Raw genomic sequence first — 24,394 nt, forward strand, 5'->3', positions numbered from 1 at the left:
GTGTGTGACAGTGTGCGTGTGTTAATTGTGTGTGTGGGACAGTGTGCGTGTGTGTTAATTGTGTGTGTGTGTGGGACAGTGTGCGTGTGTGTGTTAATAGTGTGTGTGACAGTGTGCGTGTGTGTTAATTGTGTGTGTGACAGTGTGCGTGTGTGTTAATTGTGTGTGTGACAGTGGGCGTGTGTGTTAATTGTGTGTGTGGGACAGTGTGCGTGTGTGTTAATTGTGTGTGTGGGACAGTGTGCGTGTGTGTTAATTGTGTGTGTGTGTGTGTGTGGGACAGTGTGCGTGTGTGTTAATTGTGTGTGTGTGTGGGACAGTGTGCGTGTGTGTTAATTGTGTGTGTGGGACAGTGTGTGTGTGTGTGAGACAGTGTGTGTGTGTGAGACAGTGTGCGTGTGTGTGTGTGTTAATTGTGTGTGTGCGTGTGTGGGACAGTGTGCGTGTGTTAATTGTCCCGGCGGTGATTGGTGTCTGCAGTGTGCGCCCCCGTCCTCCTCCGCTGCTGCTGACAGGAGCGGTGTTGTGCGGCTCTCCCCCTGCTCCGCCGGCTCCGTCCTCCCGTCGTGGCCCTGCAGTGTGTGCCGGTCTCCCCAGCAGCAGCAGCAGGTTAGTCTCTCTCTCTCTCTCTCCTACCCCCCCCCCCCTCTCTCTCTCTCTCTCTCTCCTCCTGTGGATTGAAGTTTGTAAGTATCATTTTCATTTTTACAGGTACCCCTATTGGATTCTACTGGACAAGTGGACGTGACCGGCGTGGGATGTAGGTAAGTAATCTGTCTCTCATTTTTACAGATTCCCCTATTGGATTCTACTGGACAAGTGGACGTGACCGGCGTGGGATGTAGGTAAGTAATCTGTCTCTCATTTTTACAGGTGCCCCTATTGGATTCTACTGGACAAGTGGACGTGACCGGCGTGGGATGTAGGTAAGTAATGTGTCTCTCATTTTTATAGGTACCCCTATTGGATTCTACTGGACAAGTGGACGTGACCGGCGTGGGATGTAGGTAAGTAATCTGTCTCTCATTTTTACAGATTCCCCTATTGGATTCTACTGGACAAGTGGACGTGACCGGCGTGGGATGTAGGTAAGTAATCTGTCTCTCATTTTTTTTTAATTCAACAATTTTTATTAGATTTTTATATAGAAATACAAAAATTAGAAAAACAGGGGAGACCTTCATGGTAAAGACAAACCAAAGACCGGAGAGAAACCGGTATAGTCACAGTTTTCCAACATTAAGTGCTTTTAGATCACATCAGTGAAATCAACAAATACATATAAGGTTAGTAGCTGCAGGCTTGGGTAAGAGGCAAAGGGTGTACAATCTTAACTTGCGTGAGTTCTAAGAAATGATGAAAACAGTACTCGTGTGCGTCTCTGCACACCAAGTCATCATATACCCAAGGTCCAGCACCTAATTTTACCTTAGAGTTCACAGTACATCAATATACCCAAGAGGTCAATGAAGAAGACAGACAGGAGAGAAAAAAGGGGGGGGGGAAACAAATGGGGAAGACAATACAAGTATGATCAGTTCCTGAATGAGTAACGGCCAAAGACATCTTAGTTAAGACTAATAAAATTAAGAAGGCATTTCCGGCATGGTTATCCACTCTAACCAAAGAGAAGGTTCAGTATCTACTTGTCCTCGGACTAAACATACAGCGTGGGGTATTAAGATTAGTTAGATTACCTTTCCTAGAATAAGAACAGGAGGTCTCAAAGGAATAGTACATAGTCCTAGGCTAACAATATGCCCTATCGATTTGTCTATTTAGGTACCACTTTGTGGTCTCAAAAAGTTTATAAATGAAAGATTGTATGTCCGGCTCTAGAGTATCAATGTACCTCTCCCACTTCTTGGCAAACCGCCTAACCCCCATTTCTATATCAGGAAGAGTAGCACGCCTCTCAAAATAAATAATTCGGAGGGTCATGTGTTTTACAGCCATCAAAGAAGGGGTAGACGGTTTGATCCAATTATTAAGAATTTGTTTCTTGGCAATTGTCAAAATGACAGAGATTACCGGAACAATATCTCTATCCTCAGGCCCAAGAGACCATTCTCTAAAATCAAGTAACAGGCAGGCCTTAGGACATTTTATTAACTGTAAATTAAATACTGTGTTGAGATAGGCGACCACCTTATACCAAAACTTAGATATTTTCCGGCAAGACCACATATTGTGGTACAAGGTGGCATTCTGCGCAGTACATTTGATGCAACGGCCAGTGTCGTCTGGGACCATGTGTGCCCTCTGATTAGGTGCTATATATGCCCTTTGGAGCGTTTTCAAGTGTACCTCTTGCAAAGAGGCAGAGTATAAGGACTTAAAAATGGGGAGAATGTTATCTAATAAATCAGCGCTCGATCCCATATTGGGGATATCTCTGGACCATGAGGACAGCGCGGGTTCCCAGAGCCGGTCTCTATATGAGACTCTAAAGGTGTTTCTGAAATAATTGAGATGGTAAGGACAATCTTTGGTGAGTACCATTAGGGTGCGCAGCGGGTCTGTGGTAGCCTCAGAGATCATAGGATGAGACTGGGATTGAGCAAAGTGCCTAGCCTGTAGGTACATAAAGAATTCCCGATGGGATATACCAAACTTTATCTGGATATCAGAGAAAGAAAGCACTGCATTGCCTCCTGGGTCATAAATGTCCCTAATAGCTGCGATGCCCTTTTCTCTCCACCTCAAAAAATGTGTGTTATCGAGGCCAGGAAGGAAACATGGGTTACCCCAGAACGTAGTGTGAAGAGAGGTGTCAGGTTTTCTCTGTGCTTTAGTGTGTGTAACCTGCCATGCTCGATATGTATGCCAAAACAAAATATTCTGTTTTATCCCAGCTGGGAGGCGGGAGTTTGGGGTGTGTAAAAGTGCGGCAGGGGAGAAAGGATGAAATACGGCCAGTTCAAGTGTCAGGTTAGTAAATACTGATCTGCCCCAAAGCCAGTCTGTGATATACCTGTACATTGCTGCTCTGCTAAATAGGACTGGATCCGGGATTCCCATTCCTCCCTCTTCACGTAATAGTTGCAATCTTGCATAAGGGACTCTTGGTCGTTTTCCGGCCCATAGAAATCTAGTGAAACATTGCTTAAGGAAAAGGACATCTTTCTCAACAAGGGCAATAGGGAGCATGAGCAGGAAATAGGCAATCTTGGGGAATATCACAGATTTAATAACCTCTGCACGACCCATAAGAGATAAGGGCAGGGACGCCCAGTCAGTAAGTGTTTTAGACACTTTGGACAAAATAGGACCAAAATTAATCGCATATAGATCCGGGAGGGAAGTAGGGATCTGAACTCCTAAGTATTTAAGACTATCTCGGGTAACTGGGAATCGGGACAGGACAGGGTGTGATGGGAAGAGGGAGGAGTCCCCTGATAGGAGGAGGAGCTCGGATTTGGATATATTAATCTTGTATCCCGCAAAAGAACCAAATTGTTCAATCAGGGAGACAATCGCAGGGATAGACGTATCAGGATGGGAAATAAATAACAGCATGTCATCGGCATACAGTGACAACTTTACCGTAGTGTCCACGACCCTTATGCCTGCAAATTCGGAAGAGTTTCTCAGGGAAACAGCTAAAGGTTCTAATGCTAAGGCAAATAATAAAGGTGACAAGGGGCAGCCCTGTCGTGTACCACTCTGGATAAGGAAAGGGGAAGAGAGAATACTATTCCCCAAGACTTGGGTGGAGGGAGATTCATATAGACGGGAAATAAGAGAGACAAAGTCCTCAGGTGCACCAAAGCGATGTAGCGTTTCATACAGGTGGTCCCAGGTGACTAGGTCGAACGCCTTTTCGGCGTCAATGGATAATAATACATTAGTATCCGTGGGTTTGGAAAGCTGAAAGGCCTGCATAACAGTCAAGACCTTTCGGATATTGCTCACTGATTGTCGACCCCAGACAAATCCAGTCTGGTCCGTGTGCACTATGTCCGGGACTATGAATTTGAGTCTATTTGAGAGGATTTTAGTGAATAATTTATAATCCGTGTTTAAAAGGGAGATCGGGCGATAAGAGCTGGGAGACTCAGGATCCCGGCCAGGCTTCGGGATAACTTTTATGACGGCTGAATTAAAATATTGGGGTAGGGAAGCACCCTGCATAAAAGAAAATAAACAATACAGAAAGAGGTTCACTCAATCTAGTAGATAGAATTTTATAGTAGTCATTGGCGAAACCGTCAGGACCCGGAGTCTTCCCAGTCTTCAGTCCAGCTATTGCTAGAGAAACTTCCTCAGTGGTGATGGGTGCAAGGAGAGAGGTACAATGCAACTCAGACATTTGAGGCAGATCAGTAGAAGACCAAAAGCTAGACTTGTGTGTCTGGTTGATAATAGGACGTGAATACAGATTGGAATAAAAAGACTGCAGCACCTCAGCAATCTCGGCCGAGGTCCTCACTCTGTCCCCACCCTGGGTGAGCAGAGAGTGAATGACCACTTTAGGGTGTCTGCCCTTTAATAAACGTGATAACAGTTTGCCAGACTTGTTGCCATATCTGTAAATGCTACAGTCTCTTGAAAATGAATATTTCGCTTCCAATTGAGAAAGGAGGGTATCGAATAGTGTTTTTTGTGTAAGGTACCGTTCTCTAGTAAAAGGGGAGGGGGAGGACTTAAATTCCTGGAAAGCGAGAGTAAGAGTCGCCTGAGCTTCCAAATATTGTGAATTTAAATCTAAATCCCTTTTTTTACTGTAGGAAATAATGTGTCCCCGGATAACTGATTTTGACGCCTGCCAGAAAAGAGCAGGATCGTCGCTCAGAGTTTCTCCATTGTGCATATGATAATCCAGCCACGCTGCGTCTAATGAGGAGCGGAATTTCAGAGAGCCACTTAAGTGAGAGGGGAAGTGCCAGGAGCGGAATGGGGGTTTCTCTGGGAGGAGCATCAATTTCATCCAGCATAAAGCATGGTCTGAAATACAGATATTCTCAATTTTTGAGTCAGCCACTTTTGAGAAAAGGGATTCAGATAACAGCAGATAATCAATCCTCGATAGTGTGTGGTGCGCAGCAGAAAGACATGTGAACTCCCTTTCTAATGGATAGCATGCGCGCCACACATCCACTAAGGACAGCTGCGAGCAAATATAGGGGATACCAATACGCAGTAACGAGGGGGGAGTGCGGGGGGGAGGGGATTTATCCATGGTTGGAGAAGAATATATATTAAAATCTCCACCCATTATTATGGGAATTTCAGAGTAACTTAGTAGCTTAGTGACCATGTTCGTATAGAATTGCTTAGAGTACTGATTAGGGGCATAAATATTACAAAGTAGGAACCTGGTGGCATGCAAAGTGACATCTGCCAATACATATCTACCCTGAGTGTCATCTATAATAGCTTGGACAGAGATAGGGACCGTGTGTCGTGCTAATATAATCACTCCTCTAGCCTTAGAAGAGAAGGAGGAAGAGGCTACCACAGACCAACCCAGAGTGTTCAGTTTCACCACCTCATTTGGCATAAGGTGAGATTCCTGGATGAAAACTACATCCATCTCCACCTTCCGAAGATAGAGTAAAATCTTTCTGCGTTTAGCTGGGGAGTTGATCCCTCCCACATTCCACGTGCCTATCTTCAGACTAGCCATGCATCAAATGACTTGGGAGAACCTGAAAACATGCATAGTAACCATAATATCTACAGCCGTCGAAAAATAAACACCAAACATACCTGGGTGGACACAAAAGGAAAAGAAGGGGAGGGGGAGAAGATAAGAAGAACAACATCAAAGAAAACACACAGAATATAATATTAAAATTGTGAAAGAAAGTCCTGCTAAGGACGATCATAACTTCAGAAAACAAGAACAACCGGTTCGAGCAAGCACAGAGGCCGTCAAAGACCACCACTGAGCCAGCCAGAATTTGATAACCTGAGAGAAAAAGAAAAAATGAGGGAGGGGGCGCCCCCACCCACCCTCGGCAACATATTATATAAAAATATATATGAGAAAATTAACCAGAAAATATCAGAGCACACAGAGCATGTTACAGAAGAAGACAAATGCAGCCTGTCACATAAATAATAGGATGGAAATATCTCTTCTAAACATATGTGAACATTCCAGAAGGATTCCATTTCCAGGTGAAAACAGCAGATGTATAAGAAAAATCTAAAACATAAAGCAAAGTAAAGTGGTTCGGTCCTTTGTATATGACCAATTGCTCTTTTATGGGAAAAAAAACACCTGCTGCAGCTTCTACCGCAGTAATTAAATTATATTAGATTGACGGGCATCGCCAGACACAGAAAAGTCCAGAAACAATACTCAGTCATTCCTCTCCCGGGTGTCGTCCGCCTGAGAGGAGTAGTCATCTGCCTGGGAGGCCTCGGAAATATAAGCCTCTGCATCTGCAAGATTTGTAAAGTCTCTAAAATAATTTCCATCGAACAGACGCAGTCTTGCAGGGAAGAGCAGAGCAAATTTCTTATTCGCCTTTACCAAACGAGAACAAAGGGGGGTAAATTCTCGACGGGCCCGGGAAACCTCCGCGGAGTAGTCCTGGAAAATGGCCAAACGAGCTCCCTCCCATTGTAAATTTCTATGCTTTCTGGATGCCGACCATATTGCTTCCTTATGGAGAAAGTTCAGACATTTAAATATGACCACACGTGGTCTGCTATTAGGTGCAGAGCGCGGGGGACCCAGTCTGTGGGCTCTCTCAACAACCAAGCCGGTGCATTCATCTTGGATATGCAGTAAATCAAGGAGGGACGTTTGCAAAAACAGAGTCAAATCAGGACCTTTCAGTGACTCAGGGAGCCCCAGTACCCGAAGATTCGATCTCCTCGATCTGTTTTCAAGATCATCAACCTTATTCAGCAGTTGAAAGTGAGATTTCTGGAGCTCATCATATCTGTGCTTAAGATCCCCAACATCCTGAAAAGTCTCCCCCAGCCTTTGTTCATTTGTTAGAACAGTTTTGGTGAGTTGCTTCATTTGGGATTTTAGATCTTTTACTGCCTGCTGCATTTTAACAGCATGTGCATCCATGATAGGCTCCATGGCATCCCTAACAGCCCTTACTACATCAGCATAAGTCACTGGAGAGACAGGGGTACAGTCAGGCTCACCTGAGGGAGAAGTGTGTTTTGCAGAAGCCTGTTTGGTGCTGCCAGCAGCTTGCAGACACGTTTGTGTGTCAGATGCGGCGGCCATCTTGGATTCTCCAGCCCGTTTTTCTGACCTTGATCTTTGCATTTTAGGGGGCATAGGGGAGGACAGAAACTTCTCCATCCACGTCTCTACACCTTCCCACTGGTATTGTGCGACCGGCGCGGAGAAAAGCCGCGAATTGGAGGCGCTGTGTGCTCCGGTTGCCGAGGGTGCAGGAGAGCTGCAGCAATCAGCTTCTCCTCACATGGGCGCCGGAACCGGAAGCCTACTGTCTCTCATTTTTACAGGTGCCCCTATTGGATTCTACTGGACAAGTGGACGTGACCGGCGTGGGATGTAGGTAAGTAATCTGTCTCTCATTTTTACAGATTCCCCTATTGGATTCTACTGGACAAGTGGACGTGACTGGCGTGGGATGTAGGTAAGTAATCTGTCTCTCATTTTTACAGGTGCCCCTATTGGATTCTACTGGACAAGTGGACGTGACCGGCGTGGGATGTAGGTAAGTAATGTGTCTCTCATTTTTATAGGTACCCCTATTGGATTCTACTGGACAAGTGGACGTGACCGGCGTGGGATGTAGGTAAGTAATCTGTCTCTCATTTTAACAGGTACCCCTATTGGATTCTACTGGACAAGTGGACGTGACCGGCGTGGGATGTAGGTAAGTAATCTGTCTCTCATTTTTACAGGTACCCCTATTGGATTCTACTGACAAGTGGACGTGACCGGCGTGGGATGTAGGTAAGTAATCTCTCTCTCATTTTTACAGGTACCCCTATTGGATTCTACTGACAAGTGGACGTGACTGGCGTGGGATGTAGGTAAGTAATCTGTCTCTCATTTTTACAGGTACCCCTATTGGATTCTACTGGACAAGTGGACGTGACCGGCGTGGGATATAGGTAAGTATGTGTGAGTGTGTCAGTGTGTTTTAAGAAATTTTTACTGTCACGGAGTGTGAGTTGTGTTTTTATTTGGGTATTTTTTCTGTTGTAGAACTACAGGTACCGGCGGGCCCGTTATTTCCCTGCATGTTGGTACTTGAGGTTCTCCAAGTACCAGCAAGCAGGGGAGGCTTTCTGGGCCTTGTAGTTCCACAACAAAAAACAATATTCTTTTTTACTTACATGGCTATCAGCCTCCCATCCACAGCCCACGGATGGGGGGGACAGCCTCGGGCTTCACCCCTGGCCCTTGGGTGCCTGGAGGGGGGGTGACCCCTTGATTTAAGGGGTCCCCACTCCTCCAGGGAACCCCGGCCAGTGGTGACTAGTTGGGGGGGTAATGCCACGGCCGCAGGGACCTACATAAATGTGTCCCCCGGCTGTGGCATTATGTCCCTGGCTAGTGGAGCCCGGTGCTGGTTTTAAAAATATGGGGGACCCCTACATCTTTTGTCCCCCGTATTTTTGGGACCAGGACCGGACTAAGAGCCCGATGCTGGTTGTCTAAATACGGGGAACCCCTGTCCAATTTTTTCCCAGTATTTAAACAACCAGGACCGGCTCAAAGAGCCTGAGGCTGGTTATACTTAGGAGGGGGGACCTCACGCAGTTTTTTTTGGACATTTTTAACCCATTCAGACCCTTCTCCATTAAGTTAATGGAAGCCCTGGACAACAAAATTGCATTCATGTCCTCCTCCCACTCCCTTCCCAGTCCCAAACACTAATTATTATTTTTTTCTATATAATTGTACAATATATCACAAGTATGATGAGCAAGCATGCAGCGGGCATTGGCGGCTTTGGACTGAGTTGCAAATTAGTGGCGGAGGGCTGGGTCAGTTGATGGTGGGCCAGTTTGTAAGCCATTGGTGGTGGCAGTGGGCATCGGCTCAGAGGCAGTGGCGGGCATTGGCTCGGTGGCGGTAGGGCTCATTGGCAGGATTCGGCAGACATTATGCTGTAGTGCCTCACCGCACGCCACTGGTGTGTGGGACAGTGTGCGTGTGTGTTAATTGTGTGTGTGGGACAGTGTGCGTGTGTGTTAATTGTGTGTGTGGGACAGTGTGAGTGTGTGTTAATTGTGTGTGTGTGGAACAGTGTCAGTGTGTGTAAATTTTTGCAGTCCAGTGTGTGTGTGTGGGGGAGAGGAAAGTATGAGAATGTGTGTGTGTGTAGTCTGAGTGGGTGTGTGTAGGATTTGGGGGTGGCCAGTCTGTGTGTGTGTAATCAGTGTGTGTGGGATGTACTAATGGCCATTTACCGAAGAGAGATATGTATTAAACCACGGGCACTGAGATGCCCTTCTCACTCACCATCCAGCTGGGTGGGCGAGCCGGGCGGGTGGAAAGCCAGCAGCAGGGGCAGTATGCCGGATATCAGCAGCCGAGGGTGGGGGCTGTAATGCACGTGCGGAGCCCAAAGCCGGAGATCAGCAGCACGTTGACCGGCAATAAGCAGCTTCTGCTTCCGCGTTCAACATGCTGCTGATGTCCGGCTTTGGGCTACGCAGGGTTCGGAGGATGGGTGTCCTCTGCCGGTGTACTGCAGCTCCGGGGGTGCGGGCTCCGGAGGCTTTCAGCACTGTTGAATATCCAGCTGCCTCAAGTATGTACAGCCCGCACCCTCTGCTGCTGATATCCGGCATGCTGCTGCTGGCTGTCCCCCCGCCCGGCTCGGCCACACAGCTGTATGGTGAGAAGGGCATCTCAGTTCCTGAGGTTTAACACATATGCCTCAGAAAATGGCCTCTGCGGTAAACGATACTAATGCTTACCGTGACAGTAACAGCGGGGAGGAAGGTGCACATCGGAATCCTGCAGCATGAAACAAGAACCCCTTCAGAGCGCAGCAGACCACACTGAAAAGGGTGCATACCCGGTGCGGTGCTCTGCATCCCGGGTGGTGCCGAAGATGTGGAGTGTCGGAGGTGGCAGAAGCGCCGCAGCTTGGGGTGAGAAACCGCTGCAGCCCTTCCGCTGCTAAACTCTGCAATTAGTCTATTAAGGGGGTGGGCTCCCTCATCATAGTGCCCCACAGGCCATGTTAATTCTGGGGGTAGGATCCCCTAACTCTATAATGGGAATTTTGGCTCATATCATGTGCTGTAACGTGAATTTTGGCTCATACCGTGTGCTATAATGTGAATTTCGGCTCATACTATGTGGGGTAATGTGAATTTTGGCTCATTCCGTGTGCTGTAATGTGAATTACGGCTCATACCGTGTGCTGTAATGTGAATTTCGGCTCATACCATGTGGGGTAATGTGAATTTTGGCTCATACCATGTGGAGTAATGTGAATTTTGGCTCATACCATGTGGGGTAATGTGAATTTCGGCTCATACTGTGTGCCATAATGTGAATTTCAGCTCATGTCGTGTGGGGCAATGTGAATTTCGGCTCATACTGTGTGCTATAATGTGAATTTCGGCTCATACCGTGTGCTATAATGTGAAAGGGGCACCAGTACTAGATAGTATAAGGGGTCCTAATACACTGAAGGACACGCCCCTTTTGAGTGACCGCGACCCTTTTCCGGAGCGCGCGCATAATTTCTATCTAAACTCTTTCATTCCACCTTCAAAATTCTACTTCGACCACTGCACCTACATACACATACATACACACCCTGACATCTTTATATGCAGTGACACCGATGGCGTCTGCACATACTTTCCTTTTGTATTTTTTTTTTTTTATTATCATTTTATTAATTTATTCTTTTTATTAAAATTTTTTTTTTTTTTTTTTGGGGGGGGGGGGGGGCGCCATTATTGATCTTGCCCTGGGCTCCAAAAACCCTAGTTACGCCTCTGGACATGGGCACTATAAAGAACTTTTAGTATGGGTGTGCACTGGCTCCTCCCTCTATGCCCCTCCTCCAGACCTCAGTTAGAGAAACTGTGCCCCGAGGAGATGGACAATATGAGGAAAGGATTTTGTTAATCTAAGGGCAAGATTCATACCAGCCCACACCAACCACACCGTATAACCTGGAATATACGCAGCCAGTTAACAGTATGAACAAAAACAGTATCAGTCAAAGACCGATCTCAACTGTAACATAACCCTTATGTAAGCAACAACTATATACAAGTCTTGCAGATTTAGTCCGCACTGAGACGGGCGCCCAGCATCCTCTACGGCTAGGAGAAAAAGATTTACCGGTAGGTTTAAAATCTTATTTTCTCTTACGTCCTAGAAGATGCTGGGGACTCCGTAAGGACCATGGGGTTTATACCACAGCTCCAAACCGGGCGGGAGAGTGCGGATGACTCTGCAGCATCGATTGAGCAAACGCGAGGTCCTCATCAGCCAGGGTATCAAACTTGTAGAATTTTGCAAAAGGGTTTGAACCCGACCAAGTAGCTGCTCGGCAAAGCTGTAATGCCGAGACGCCTCGGGCAGCCGCCCAAGAAGAGTCCACCTTCCTAGTGGAATGGGCCTTTACCGAATTTGGTAACAGCAATCCAGCCATAGAATGAGCCTGCTGAATCGTGGTACAGATCCAGCGAGCAATAGTCTGCTTAGAAGCATGAGCGCCAACCTTGTTGTCTGCATACAGGACAAACAGAGCCTCTGTTTTCCTAACCCTAGCCGTCCTGGCTACATACATTTTTAAGGTCCTGACTACATCCAGGGACTTGGAGTCCTCCAAGTTAGCCGTAGCCACAGGCACCACAATAGGGTGGTTCATATGAAATGAAGAAACCACCTTAGGCAAAAATTGAGGACGAGTCCTCAACTCTGCTCTATCCACATGAAAAATCAAATAGGGTCTCTTGTGAGACAAGGTCACCAATTCGGACACCCGCCTTGCAGATGCCAAGGCCAATAACATGACCACCTTCCAAGTGAGACATTTTTATTCAACAGTTTGAAGAGGTTCAAACCAGTGGGATTTTAGGAACCTTAACACCATGTTAAGGTCCCATGGTGCCACTGGGGGCACAAAAGGAGGCTGGATGTGCAGCACTCCCTTCACAAAAGTCTGGATTTCTGGGAGAGAAGCCAATTCCTTCTGAAAGAATATATATAGGGATGAAATCTGTACCTTAATGAAGCCTAACTTCAGACCCATATCCACTCCTGTCTGTAGAAAGTGGAGAAAACGGCCCAGATGGAAATCTTCCGTAGGAGCATTCTTGGCTTCACACCAAGATACATACTTCCTCCAGAGACGGTGATAATGTTTCGCCGTCACCTCCTTCCTAGCTTTTATCAGAGTAGGGATGACTTCCTCCGGAATACCTTAGCGTCTACCGCTACTGCCTGAGGGTCCCTTGACCTGGCACAATACCTCTGAAGCTTCTTGTTGAGGCGTGACGCCATCATGTCTATTTGAGGAAGTCCCCAATGACTTGTTATCTCTGCAAAGACTTCTTGATGAAGTCCCCACTCTCCTGGATGGAAATCGTGTCTGCTGAGGAAGTCTGCTTCCCAGTTGTCCACTCCCGGAATAAAGACCGCTGATAGAACGCTTACGTGATTTTCCGCACAGCGAAGAATCCTGGTCGCTTCCGCCATTGCCACTCTGCTCCTTGTCCCGCCTTAGCGGTTTACATGAGCCACGGCTGTGACGTTGTCTGATTGAATCAGCACCGGTAGGTCGCGAAGAAGATTCTCCGCTTGTCATAGGCCGTTGTATATGGCCCTCAATTCCAGCACGTTGATGTGTAGACAAGCCTAGCGGCTTGACCATAGTCTCTGAAAATTTCTTCCTTGTGTGATTGCTCCCCATCCTCGGAGGCTCGCGTCCGTGGTTAACAGAACCCAGTCCTGAATGCCGAACCTGCGACCCTCTAGAAGGTGAGCACTCTGCAGCCACCAAAGGAGAGACACCCTGGCCCTGGGGGACAGGTTTATCTTCTGATGTATTTGTAGATGGGACCCGGACCACTTGTCCAGAAGGTACCACTGAAATGTCCTAGCATGGAACCTGCCGAAGGGGATGGCCTCGTAGGCTGCCACCATTTTCCCCAGAACTCGAGTGCATTGATGAACAGACACTCTTTTTGGTTTTAGCAGGTCTCTGACCATGTTCTGGAGGTCCTGGGCTTTTTCCATTGGGAGAAAAACCCTCTTCTATTCTGTGTCCAGAATCATGGCTACGAATGATAGTCGAGTCGTTGGAACCAATTGTGACTTTGGCAGATTGAGAATCCAACCATGCTGTTGTAGCACTCTCAGGGAGAGCGACACGCACTTCAGCAATTGATCTCTCGATCTCGCCTTTATCAGGAGATCGTCCAAGTATGGGATAATTGTGACTCCCTGCCTGCGCAGGAGCACCATCATCTCCGCCATCACCTTGGTGAAAATCCTCGGTGCCGTGGAAAGCCCAAACGGCAACGTCTGAAACTGGTAATGACAGTCCTGTACAGCGAATCTCAGGTACTCCTGATGAGGGGGATATATGGGGACATGAAGGTATGCATCCCCCCCTTCCAGACTGGATATCACAGCCCGAAGCGATTCCATCTTGAATTTGAACTTTTTCAAGTACAGGTTTAGGGATGAATAGATAAGATGGATAGAAATATGTGGATCTGCTTTCTACGTGTCGGTATCAGTGTCTGCTGTTTGGGATAGGGGACATTTTTGAGACCCTGAAGGGCCCTGTGACACAGTCAAAGCCATGGATTGACTCCCTGCGTTTTCCCCGGACTTTGCTTTGTCCATTCTCTTATGTAATAAGGTCACATTTGCATTTAAAACATTCCACCTGTCCAATCAATCATGAGTCGGCGTTGCCGACGGAGACACCACAATCATCTGCTCCACCTCCTCCTTAGATGAGCCTTCCACTACAGACATGCCAACACACTCGTACCGACACCCCCACACACACAGGGATATATCTATAAGGAGACAGTTCCCCAACAAGGCCCTTTGGAGAGACAGAGAGAGAGTATGCCAGCACACACCCAGCGCCAACTGACACTGGAAATAAATTCCCAGATAATATAGCGCTTTTACATATATAATTACAGTGTAATACACTCACTGCGCCTTACAAGTGCCCCCCCCCCCCCCTCTTTTCAGCCCTCTGTCACCGTGTTCAGCAGGGGAGAGTCCGGGGAGCCAGCTTTCTCTGCAGTGCTCTGTGGAGAAAATGGCGCTGGTTAGTGCTGAGAGACCAAGCTCCACCCCTCCAGCGGCTGGCTTCGGTCCCGCTCAATTGTTTAAACTGGCGGGGGATTTTTATAATTACTGCCTCCGCAGCCCATATACTCATCAATGCCAGATTAGAGGTTTATATTGCTGCCCAGGGCACCCCCCCTGCGCACTGCACCCATCAGTGCCTGCTAGTGTGTGTAGTGTGTGGGAGCAATGGCGCGCTTACCTCAGGGAAGATCTGAAGTCTTCCGCCGCCTTGAAGTCTTCTTTTCTTCTTATACTCACCCGGCTTCTATCTTCCGACTCTGTGAGGAGGACGGCGGCGCGGCTCCGGGACAAACGGCGAGGGTGAGACCTGCGTTCCGACTCCCTCTGGAGCTAATGGTGTCCAGTAGCCTAAGAAGCAGAGCCTATCATTTAAGTAGGTCTGCTTCTCTCCCCTCAGTCCCACGATGCAGGGAGCCTGTTGCCAGCAGGGTCCCTGAAAATTTAAAACCTAACAAAATACTTTCTTTTCAGGAAAACTCAGGAGAGCTCCATGTAATGCACCCAGTCTCCTCTGGGCACAGAATCTAACTGAGGTCTGGAGGAGGGGCATAGAGGGAGGATCCAGTGCACACCCATTCTAAAAGTTCTTTATAGTGCCCATGTCTCCTGCGGAGCCCGTCTATCCCCATGGTCCTTACGGAGTCCCCAGCATCCTCTAGGACAGGGGTGGGGAACCTTTTTCTACCGAGGGCCATTTGGATATTTATAAAATCCTTCGGGGGCCATACAAAAATTCTCAACTTAAAAAATTACCCTGCCCCCCAGTAGGTCTGCCCCTTGAGGTACTGTGTGTGCGCGCCGTAGGTGCGCACGCGCCAAAAAAAATGGGTGTGGCCAGTTAAAATGGGACGTGATACACATATGCCCCCAATAGTGCGGTGCCAGATCCACAATTGCCCCCACAGTGCCAAGTATACAAATGCCCCCACAGTGCCAGGTATACAAATGCCCCCACAGTGCCAGGTATACAAATGCCCCTCACAGTGACAGGTATACAAATGCCCCTCACAGTGACAGGTATACAAATGCCCCTCACAGTGCCAGGTATACAAATGCCCCTCACAGTGACAGTTATACAGATGCACCCAAAGTGCCAGGTATACAAATGCCCCCCACAATGCCAGGTATACAAATGCTCCCCACAGTGCCAGGTATACAAATGCCCCCCACAGTGCCAGGTATACAGATGCCCCCACAGTGACAGGTATACAAATGCCCCTCACAGTGCCAGGTATACAGATGTCCCCACAGTGCCAGGTATACAGATGCCTCCACAGTGCCAGGTATACAAATGCCCCCCACAGTGCCAGGTATACAAATGCCCCCCACAGTGCCAGGTATACAGATGCCCCCACAGTGATAGGTATACAGATGCCCCTCACAGTGCCAGTTATACAGATGCCCCCACAGTGACAGGTATACAGATGTCCCCACAGTGCCAGGTATACAGATTTCCCCACAATGCCAGGTATATAGATGTCCCCACAGTGCCAGGTATACAGATGCCCCCACAGTGCCAGGTATACAGATGCCCCTCACAGTGCCAGGTATACAAATGCCCCTCACAATGCCAGTTATACAGATGCCCCCACAGTGCCAGGTATACAGATGTCCCCACAGTGCCAGATATATAGATGCCCCCACAGTGCCAGGTATACAAATGCCCCTCACAGTGCCAGTTATACAGATGCCCCCATAGTGCCAGGTATACAAATGCCCCTCACAATGCCAGTTATACAGATGCCCCCACAATGCCAGGTATACAAATGCCCCCACAGTGCCAGTTATACAAATGCCCCCACAATGCCAGGTATACAGATGTCCCCACAGTGCCAGGTATACAGATGCCCCCACAGTGCCAGGTATACAGATGCCCCCACAGTGCCAGGTATACAAATGCCCCTCACAATGCCAGGTATACAGATGCCCCCACAGTGCCAGTTATACAGATGCCCCGACAGTGCCAGGTATACAAATGCCCCCACAATGCCAGGTATACAAATGCCCCCACAGTGCCAGGTATACAGTTGCCCTCCCCTCTCCCCTCCGTGCTGCTTACCGTGGGACACGGAGGAGAGCGTGGCTGTCGGGTCAGGGCGAGGAGAGCGCGGCTATGTCAGGCTGCGGCGGCGTGTAGTACTTCAAACCAGCCGCCGGTTCGAGAGCCAATCAGAGCTCGCGGATCGGCAGCTGTGGCTCCTGATTGGCTGCCGGTCTGCGAGCTCTGATTGGCTCACGGATCGGCGGCTGGTTTGAAATACTACACGCCGCCGCTCCCACCCGACAGCCGCGCTCTCCTCCTGTTCTGGCAGCTGAGGCACGCTGCCGCCGGACTGAGCGGCAGCGTGTCTCACTGACACAAGCTGGTGGGCCGGACCAAACGGCTTCGCGGGCCGTATATGGCCCGCGGGCCGGAGGTTCCCCACCCCTGCTCTAGGACGTAAGAGAAAAAATTTAAACTTGGGCTGCAGCATGCAGCCCCACTGTTAAACGGTGACCAGCTCCTGCTGGCACCAAACCAAAACTGAAGAGCCTAAGTTGTGGGTGGGATATGAGGCGAGGGGGACCCACTGCATCCTGGGAGGCTCAAAAGCATTGCCGTTCGGTGCCTGAATTCTGGTCTCCACCAAGCATACTCTGAGGTTACCCCTGTGGAGACTATGGACCCTGATGAAGAAAATGGAGTTTCATTTTAGAACCGCCCTAAGGAGACTTCTGATATTGAGCGCTGTTATAAAGAGCGCACATTCCTTCTGACACAGAGGCTCCCAAACTTGGATACAGGTGACTTAATTAGTACATCAATCAGATTTAACCATCCGTGCTCACCCATGGATAGCCTTAAAACCTGGCCTGTTAGGGTTCCTTGAAGACAGAGGGGGTTATTCAGAGATGGACACAGCGGGCACGTTCATCTGGTCAGCACATGCACACTGACCGCGGTGTGTGCATGACCTTACACATTGCGGCCGCATCCAGTAAGGTGTGATTGACAGCGGTGGCCGTTGGAGGGGCAGCATTGGGGGGGCGGGACATACCGAAACGGGGGCGTGTTGGGACCGTTTTCGGGGCGGCTGCGTGATGTTGCACACAGTCGCTCTGAATTTTTTTTGCAGCTGACCGCCTGACAGCACAGCCAGGGGTCAACCCTAGATCCTATGCGTTCGCAATTAGATTGCGGACGCATCGGGAGGCGGCCCCGGACATGCTAGGGGGCCTTGCCTTGTGCTGGGTGACCCTCAGCATGTGCAGAAATGAACGCAGATCAGGCTGCGTATATCTCTGAATAACCCCCAGAGTTTGGGAACCTCATTCCTGACATAACAAAAACTTTCTATCTGACTTTAAGGAAGTAACAGTTGTACCACAGACTTCCTCTCAGCTCCCCCGTCCTCCCTCCGTGCCGTGTGCTGCCATCCCTCCTGCGTTCCTCACTGATTTGGGCAGAGGATTAGGTGGGCACTAGCTGCCTGTATTGCTGAGATGCCCAACGCAATTGGCGGAGTTCAAGCTCAGCGATACGCGGCGGGTCACGTGACCAGTTACTCATGCTCAGTAACTAGTTCTGCTGAGACGCCTAAGAGTACATCCTGGTGTCAGAGCACGCAGATTACACGTATGTACATTTACACTCATTATGTATAAGCAATTGTATAATTACCACACATACAGGTCTGAGACATGCTCTGCTATGTCATGTGGCGCACCATGCCTACAATATACTCATTAAAAGATAAAAATTACCCTGTTCCTCCCCGCACTGCCGTGACGTCCCCTCCCCCCCTAGAGGGAATAGCAGAGCTGCTGACATTGAGGAAATATATATACACAGCTATACAGGAAGGCTGCACTGATATGCTGTATATATATATATATATATATATATATACACACACACACACACACACACACGGCTATACAGGAAGGATGACTATGAGGCACACAGTGTGACATGGGCTGCGCTCAGCTGTATGCACCACATTCCTGCTACAGTGACAGAGAATAGTTATTACTTACTGTACGCTCTGTTCTCAGGCGTCTCTGTACAGTGACCGGGAGGAAGAGAGATGCAGCTGCCCCGATAGTCAGGGGGTGGCCACACCTCCTCCCCTCATGCTGATTGGTCAGTGCTACACCCCTGTCTCCTTCCTATGCTAGGATATTGCCACCCTCATCATATACAGCTGTGAGCTCTGTGCTCAGGATAATAGCAGTGACTGTACAGAGCGTACATCAGGGGTGGCCAGACTTTTGGAGTCGGTGATCTACTTTGAAAGCTGAAAAGCTTTTGTGATCTACCTAGGTGGGTTAATAGCACGCCCCCCCCCCCCCCAAAAAAAAAGGGGCGTGGCATAACAAAAAGTGGGCATGGTATAACAAAAAAAAGGGATGTAGCCTTGCTGTACAGAGTGTAATAACTGTCTCGCACAAAATAACACATTGGCACACACAGGTAAAAACCTCAAACACATATGCCCCCACAGTACCAGATACACATATGCCCCACAGTGCCAGTTATGCCCCCACAGTGCCAGATACACATATGCCCCCACAGTGCCATGTGCCCACAGTGCTAGATATGCCCCCACAGTGCCACGTATGACCCCACAGTGCCAGATACAGATATGCCCCCACAGTGCCATGTGCCCACAGTGCCAGATATGCCCCCACAGTGCCACATATGACCCCACAGTGCCAGATACAGATATGCCCCCACAGTGCCATGTGCCCATAGTGCTAGATATGCCCCCACAGTGCCAGATACAGATAAGTCCCCACAGTGCCATGTGACCACAGTGCCAGATATGCCCGCACAGTGCCAGATACAGATATGCCCCCACAGTGCCAGATATGCCCCCACAGTGCCACATATGACCCCACAGTGCCAGATATGCCCCCACAGTGCCAGATACAAATATGACCCCACAGTGCTATGTGCCCACAGTACTAGATATTCCCCACAGTGCCACATATGAACCCACAGTGCCAGATATGCCCCCATAGTACTGTCAAAAAAAATGAAACTCGTTAAGGCACAGGAACCAACTGTGTGCTCAGAAATGTCACAAATCTCTGAGGAGAGTCTAAGTTTGTCCATAGGTGCCATGTGTGAGCCTTACCTTTCCAATACTGTATTCAAAGAGGAGCCTCCTTCCACAATTTGTGTACCTTCTGCAAATGTGGGGATGAGCAGCACACGTCAACATGCTGACATAGATATTGAGGATGCTTCTGTGGAAGTGCACCAGGATGTTGTTGATGAGGATGTGTTTTGTGTAAATCAGGTACCAGTGAAACCAGTTGTTATCCATGGTATGAAAAAGCCCATTGTCATGCCTGGGCAAAAGACCAAAAAATCCACCTCTTATGTGTAGAATTATTTCTAACCAAAACTGGACAACTGTCAAGCTATCTGTACCCTGTGTAAAGCCATAGCAAGTAGAGGTAGGGACCTTAACCATCTAGGAACCACTTGCAGCACATTCATCAAAAGTTTTTGACAAAATCAGAAACTTTGGCTAAAAACGTAACAGCAACCAGTCCACCTAACTCCCTTCTCTCTCTTAGATCCAAGCGCCTGCAATCTCCACCATCAACACTTTCATCGTCAATATCCTCAATCATGATTGGAAGTAGTCCTGACCCCAGTTTCACAAGCATGACTGACTACTTTCCTTTACAGGCTTCCTCAGAAGCTGTCATTACTGTTTGTTTTGTGAACCCGAAGTCTGTGTGGGTCACTGGAGGACTATGTGTGGAGTTGGCTGGTTTGAAGGGAACCGTGCGATGGAGAGATAAAGAGCAATCCCTGACCAGGAATCGAACCCGGGTCTCGGCAGAAAGAGCCATATCCTGACCACTGGAACACCAGGGACTTTGGTGTTGATGAGAGGATGGTGAATGTAATAGGGAGGAGTGTAGTAGTGGACTAACCGGCTGAGTACTGGATGGATACTGTGGGTAATAATATAACACTCTCTTTACTTGGTAAGAAACACGGCAGGGTGATGAGCAAGGGTTAACAGGACCAATGTTAAGCAAGGTTCGGCTGGAACCAATGATGATACTTCTGGATAAGAACAAAACTGGAGGGCTGACCGGCTGGAACTGGGAGAACTGGACTGGAACTAGATTGTAATGCAACCGGACTGGAACAGGACAAACCAGATTGGAATGCAACTGTACTGGAACCGGACTTGAGTACAACCAGACTGGAGTGCAACCGGACTGGAACAGGACAATCCGGATTAGAATGCAACTGTACAATGGATTGTAGGTATTAAGGTAATATCTGTAACTCTGGGGAGCTCAGCTACTAGGATCACACACTGAGTTGTGTTGCTCATGGAACTGGCAGATTCTGAAACTCAGGTCTCCTTACTTATACCCATTGGTGCTTGATGATTGGTGGATAGAGTCAGGTGATTCAAGGGCGTCTCTGTCTGGCTCAGGAGTGGATGAATCATGGTCAGGTGATCAGAACCTGTCACAGCAGTAATCCAGGTTAGGCTCTGATGTGGACTGAGGCCCAGCAGGCCAGGAAAAACTGAAGCCTAAACACCAGTAAGCAGAGCACTATGGAGAATCATATGCTGAACAGAGGAATTCTCACACAGGTGACTTGATTAGGAGTTTACACTGCAGCTTGTGTACTTGAACTGTGAAGCAGGTGCAGGTTTGCAAAATATACTGAACTTCAGAGCAGATGCAGGCTTGCAGGAAATATTGAGGTAAGTCACAGAACATGAGTGATTTAGTCAGGACCGTGACAGGAGGATCCTTGAGTGCTACACGCCTGTTGCTGCCGTGAGTGGATCTTCAGCCCAGAAGGGGACCAGAAAGACTACTTGTAGTAGTTTAACAAAAACAATTGACTGTTAAACAAACCTTTACAAGGGGGAGCAGTATGACAGCAGTCACCCAGTTGCAGAGTGGATTACTGCCGCCATAACAGCAGCATCTAACAAATGGCAGCTCAGAGGCAGGCTACTCTGTGTATCACCGGTTTCACTCAGAGGCATACCGCTGACAAAGTCAGGGGAATTATTGCAAAGTAGCTTGCCCCACTTGGACTCTCCTCAGGATTTGTGATTTCAGACAATGCCACCAATATTGTTAGAGCATTACGGCTGGGTGAAATCCAACACATCCCCTGTTTTGTTCACACAATTAATTTGGTGGTGCAATTTTTTTTTCTTTTTGAATGACAGTGGCGTGCAGGAGATGCTTTCTGTGGCCCGAAACATTTTGGGGCATTTTCGACATTCAGTAAGTGCATGTCAAAGATTGCAGCACCTGCAAGTACTGTTTTGCCCTGCCATCAGCTGAAGCAAGAGGTAGTAACTAGGTGGAATTCTACCCTTTATATGGTTCAGCGGAAGGAGGAGCAGCAAAAGGCCATTCATCCAATACCGATTTTGGTGCCCCTCACTGTGGATATTGGGGGTCATTCTGACCCGATCGCACGCTGCAGTTTATCACAGTGGTGCGATCGGGTCAGAACTGAGCATGCGCTGGCGCCGGTACATGCCAGACGCCTGAAGGCCATCGCTGCGCTACGATCGCCTCTGCCTGATTTACAGGCAGAGGAGGTCGCTGGGCAGGGGGGCAGAATGGCGGCATTTGGCCGCCGTTTCGTGAACGCGGTCCAGCCAACGCAGGCGTGGTTGGACCCTGCGGGCCGCAGCGGCTGTGTGACGTCACATGCAGCTGCTGCGAGCCGGGGAGCGACGAGTAACTCCCGGCCAGCACGCTAAAGCTGTGCTGGAGGGTAGGTACTCCTAAAGTGCAAAAGCATCGCGCTGTGCAATGCTTTTGCACTTCTGCAGGGGAAGGGGGGGGGGGGCTTGCACTGACATGCGGGGCGGGATAGCCCTGTGCTGGGCGTCCCCCCGCATGTCTATGATCATGATCGTAGCAGGGCTACGATCAACTCGGAATCACCCCCATTGTGGGTGGAGATTCAACGTGGGTGGGGCATAAATTGGTGCATAAACCTGTTGAAAAAAAAAGTTTGGGCTGTGAGGGGTGGGTGTTATTATATCATGTCAATGGGGTCAATTCAATTTGCCGACAGTTGAATAGCGTTGGGAATTAGCTCCCGTCGCTATTCAATTCTGCTCATGTTAAGTCGGCGAACGCCCGTTCTCCCGGACTTAACAGGTTGATTTGTCGGGAGAACAGCCATTCTCCGACGTAACTGCCCGGCGCAATGCTGATTCCCGACAGAATCAGCCTCACGCCAGCCGCGCACCAGCACTTTTGTCAGATTTCTGCTCGCACCCCTCGGGGGTGAGAGAAGAATTCCGGACAATTAAGTGTCACATGGCGCTGTATTGAATAGCGCCGGGAACTAATTCCCGGTGGTATTCAATTGTCGGCAAATTGAATTGACCCCTATGTATCAAAATATATGAAACTATACAAATACAGAAATATACATTAGGAAAGACAACTGCTATAAATTCACACACAGAAAACCCAAATCTATGCTAAACACACAGGGAAAGCAACATCGAATATATATATCCAGATCCACATTAAATGCTCAGAAAAAGCCAGATCCATATAAGTAGCATGCAGGCTGTATTATTTGGGATCCAGTCTTTAGGTCGACAGTAACTAGGTCAACACTATCTAGGTCGACCACTATTGGTCGACAGTAACTAGGTCGACAGGGTTTCTATGTCGACATGTTCCAGGTCAAAAGGTCGACATGAGTTTTTCACATTTTTTTCCTTTTTTCAACCTTTTCATACTTAACGATCCACGTGGACTACAATCAGGAACTGTAACCTTGCCCGAAGGGAACACGGTGCACTAATTGGGGTTCCCGGTCACTCTACGAAGAAAACGACACAAACCCCCCATTAAAAACTCATGTCGACCTTTTGACCCGTCGACCTAGAGACCCTGTCTACCTAGTTACTGTCGACCAATAGTGGTCGACATAGACACTGTCAACCTAGTTACTATCTACCTTCCATACCACACCCGTATTATTTCCCCCCAGACTTCCATCATGAAGCCTTCCTCAAACACACTCCCAGCACCGGCCATGGCACAGACACCACCAACATTTTTTGGCATTGTTTTCTCCAACACCCTGATGGTCCAAGCACTGTTACTCCTCTCACCCACCATGCTGCCAGCCTGATGCCACACAGTAGCACAATCACATGAGGGAGGGGAGGGGAGGGCAGAGAGGTGTGTCGGCACCAAAAAGCCTTCAGTGACGCTGCCTCAGTCTGGTACCGCTGCCTGTCTGTTATACAGCATGACAGGTGCAGCCGGGAGGGAGGGACCCGACACGGGAGCCGGGGCATAGCTAATAACTTGTGGGGCCCAACAGAAATTTTTTAAAGCCACCCCCCCCCCCCCCCAACTTCTAGAGAGACACCTCCCTCTGCAGTGCGCTGCCAAAGTGGTCACACCTAGTGCTGCTTAGGTGGGCTAGTCCGCCTGTATATTAGCCCCCTGTGCTGTTGGTAATGTAATATATACCGGGAAAGGCCCCTGTGATTATTCCTTGTCATGCCAGGGCAGGCCAGCACCATCCTGAATCAATAGGCACGTAAGGTGTTAGCTATGTATTTATCGCCATTCTCTCTCTTCTCCTGTAACCACGCCGTCCCCGTCTGCTGCAGTGTTGCCTAGTGCCTACCATGCACTGGACGTCCCAGTCTCCTGCCCGTGGGCACTGCAGTTGCTGGCTATGTTTTTGTAGTGCAGCGTAACTGGGTGCAGGGGAGTGGCGGGCCCTGGAGGCAGCCCAGGCTTTATAGCAGCTGCATCCCCTACACCAGAGGTGGCGAACCAGGCAGAGAGCCCCAAAATATCTATAGGCAAGTCAAAGAGCTGGCGCGCGCAAAAACGCGGCGTGGCCTAAATGGCACAAGGCCACGCCCCATTTTTGTGCGCCCGCCTTCAGTATGACGATCATAGCAGCATGACCATGTGTCACACCTCCATTTTTAGTTATACTGGGGGGCGAAAAACACTGAAAAAAATCCAGATTTACATAAAATACATTGAACCAAGCCATCCTCCCCTCTTCTCTCTGCCTCTCAGCAACCCACCTCTGTGTCTTTCAGCCTGCCCCCCTTTACTCTGTGCCTC

At 48.8% G+C, this 24,394-nt stretch overlaps 1 protein-coding gene across 1 annotated transcript in view; it reads right to left on the reverse strand.

Annotated features, from left to right (window-relative positions):
• LOC134983973 (gastrula zinc finger protein XlCGF26.1-like) overlaps positions 1-18,360 on the reverse strand; it is a 38,282-nt gene extending 19,922 nt beyond the window's left edge. Inside the window, exon 1 of the mRNA XM_063949619.1 lies at positions 18,293-18,360. The gene's annotated coding sequence lies outside the window, so the exon portion shown is untranslated. The remainder of the gene's footprint in view (positions 1-18,292) is intronic.
• Positions 18,361-24,394: the final 6,034 nt, after the last annotated feature.

Source organism: Pseudophryne corroboree (genome assembly GCF_028390025.1).
Source record: "Pseudophryne corroboree isolate aPseCor3 chromosome 3 unlocalized genomic scaffold, aPseCor3.hap2 SUPER_3_unloc_3, whole genome shotgun sequence".
Lineage (NCBI taxonomy): Eukaryota > Metazoa > Chordata > Amphibia > Anura > Myobatrachidae > Pseudophryne > Pseudophryne corroboree.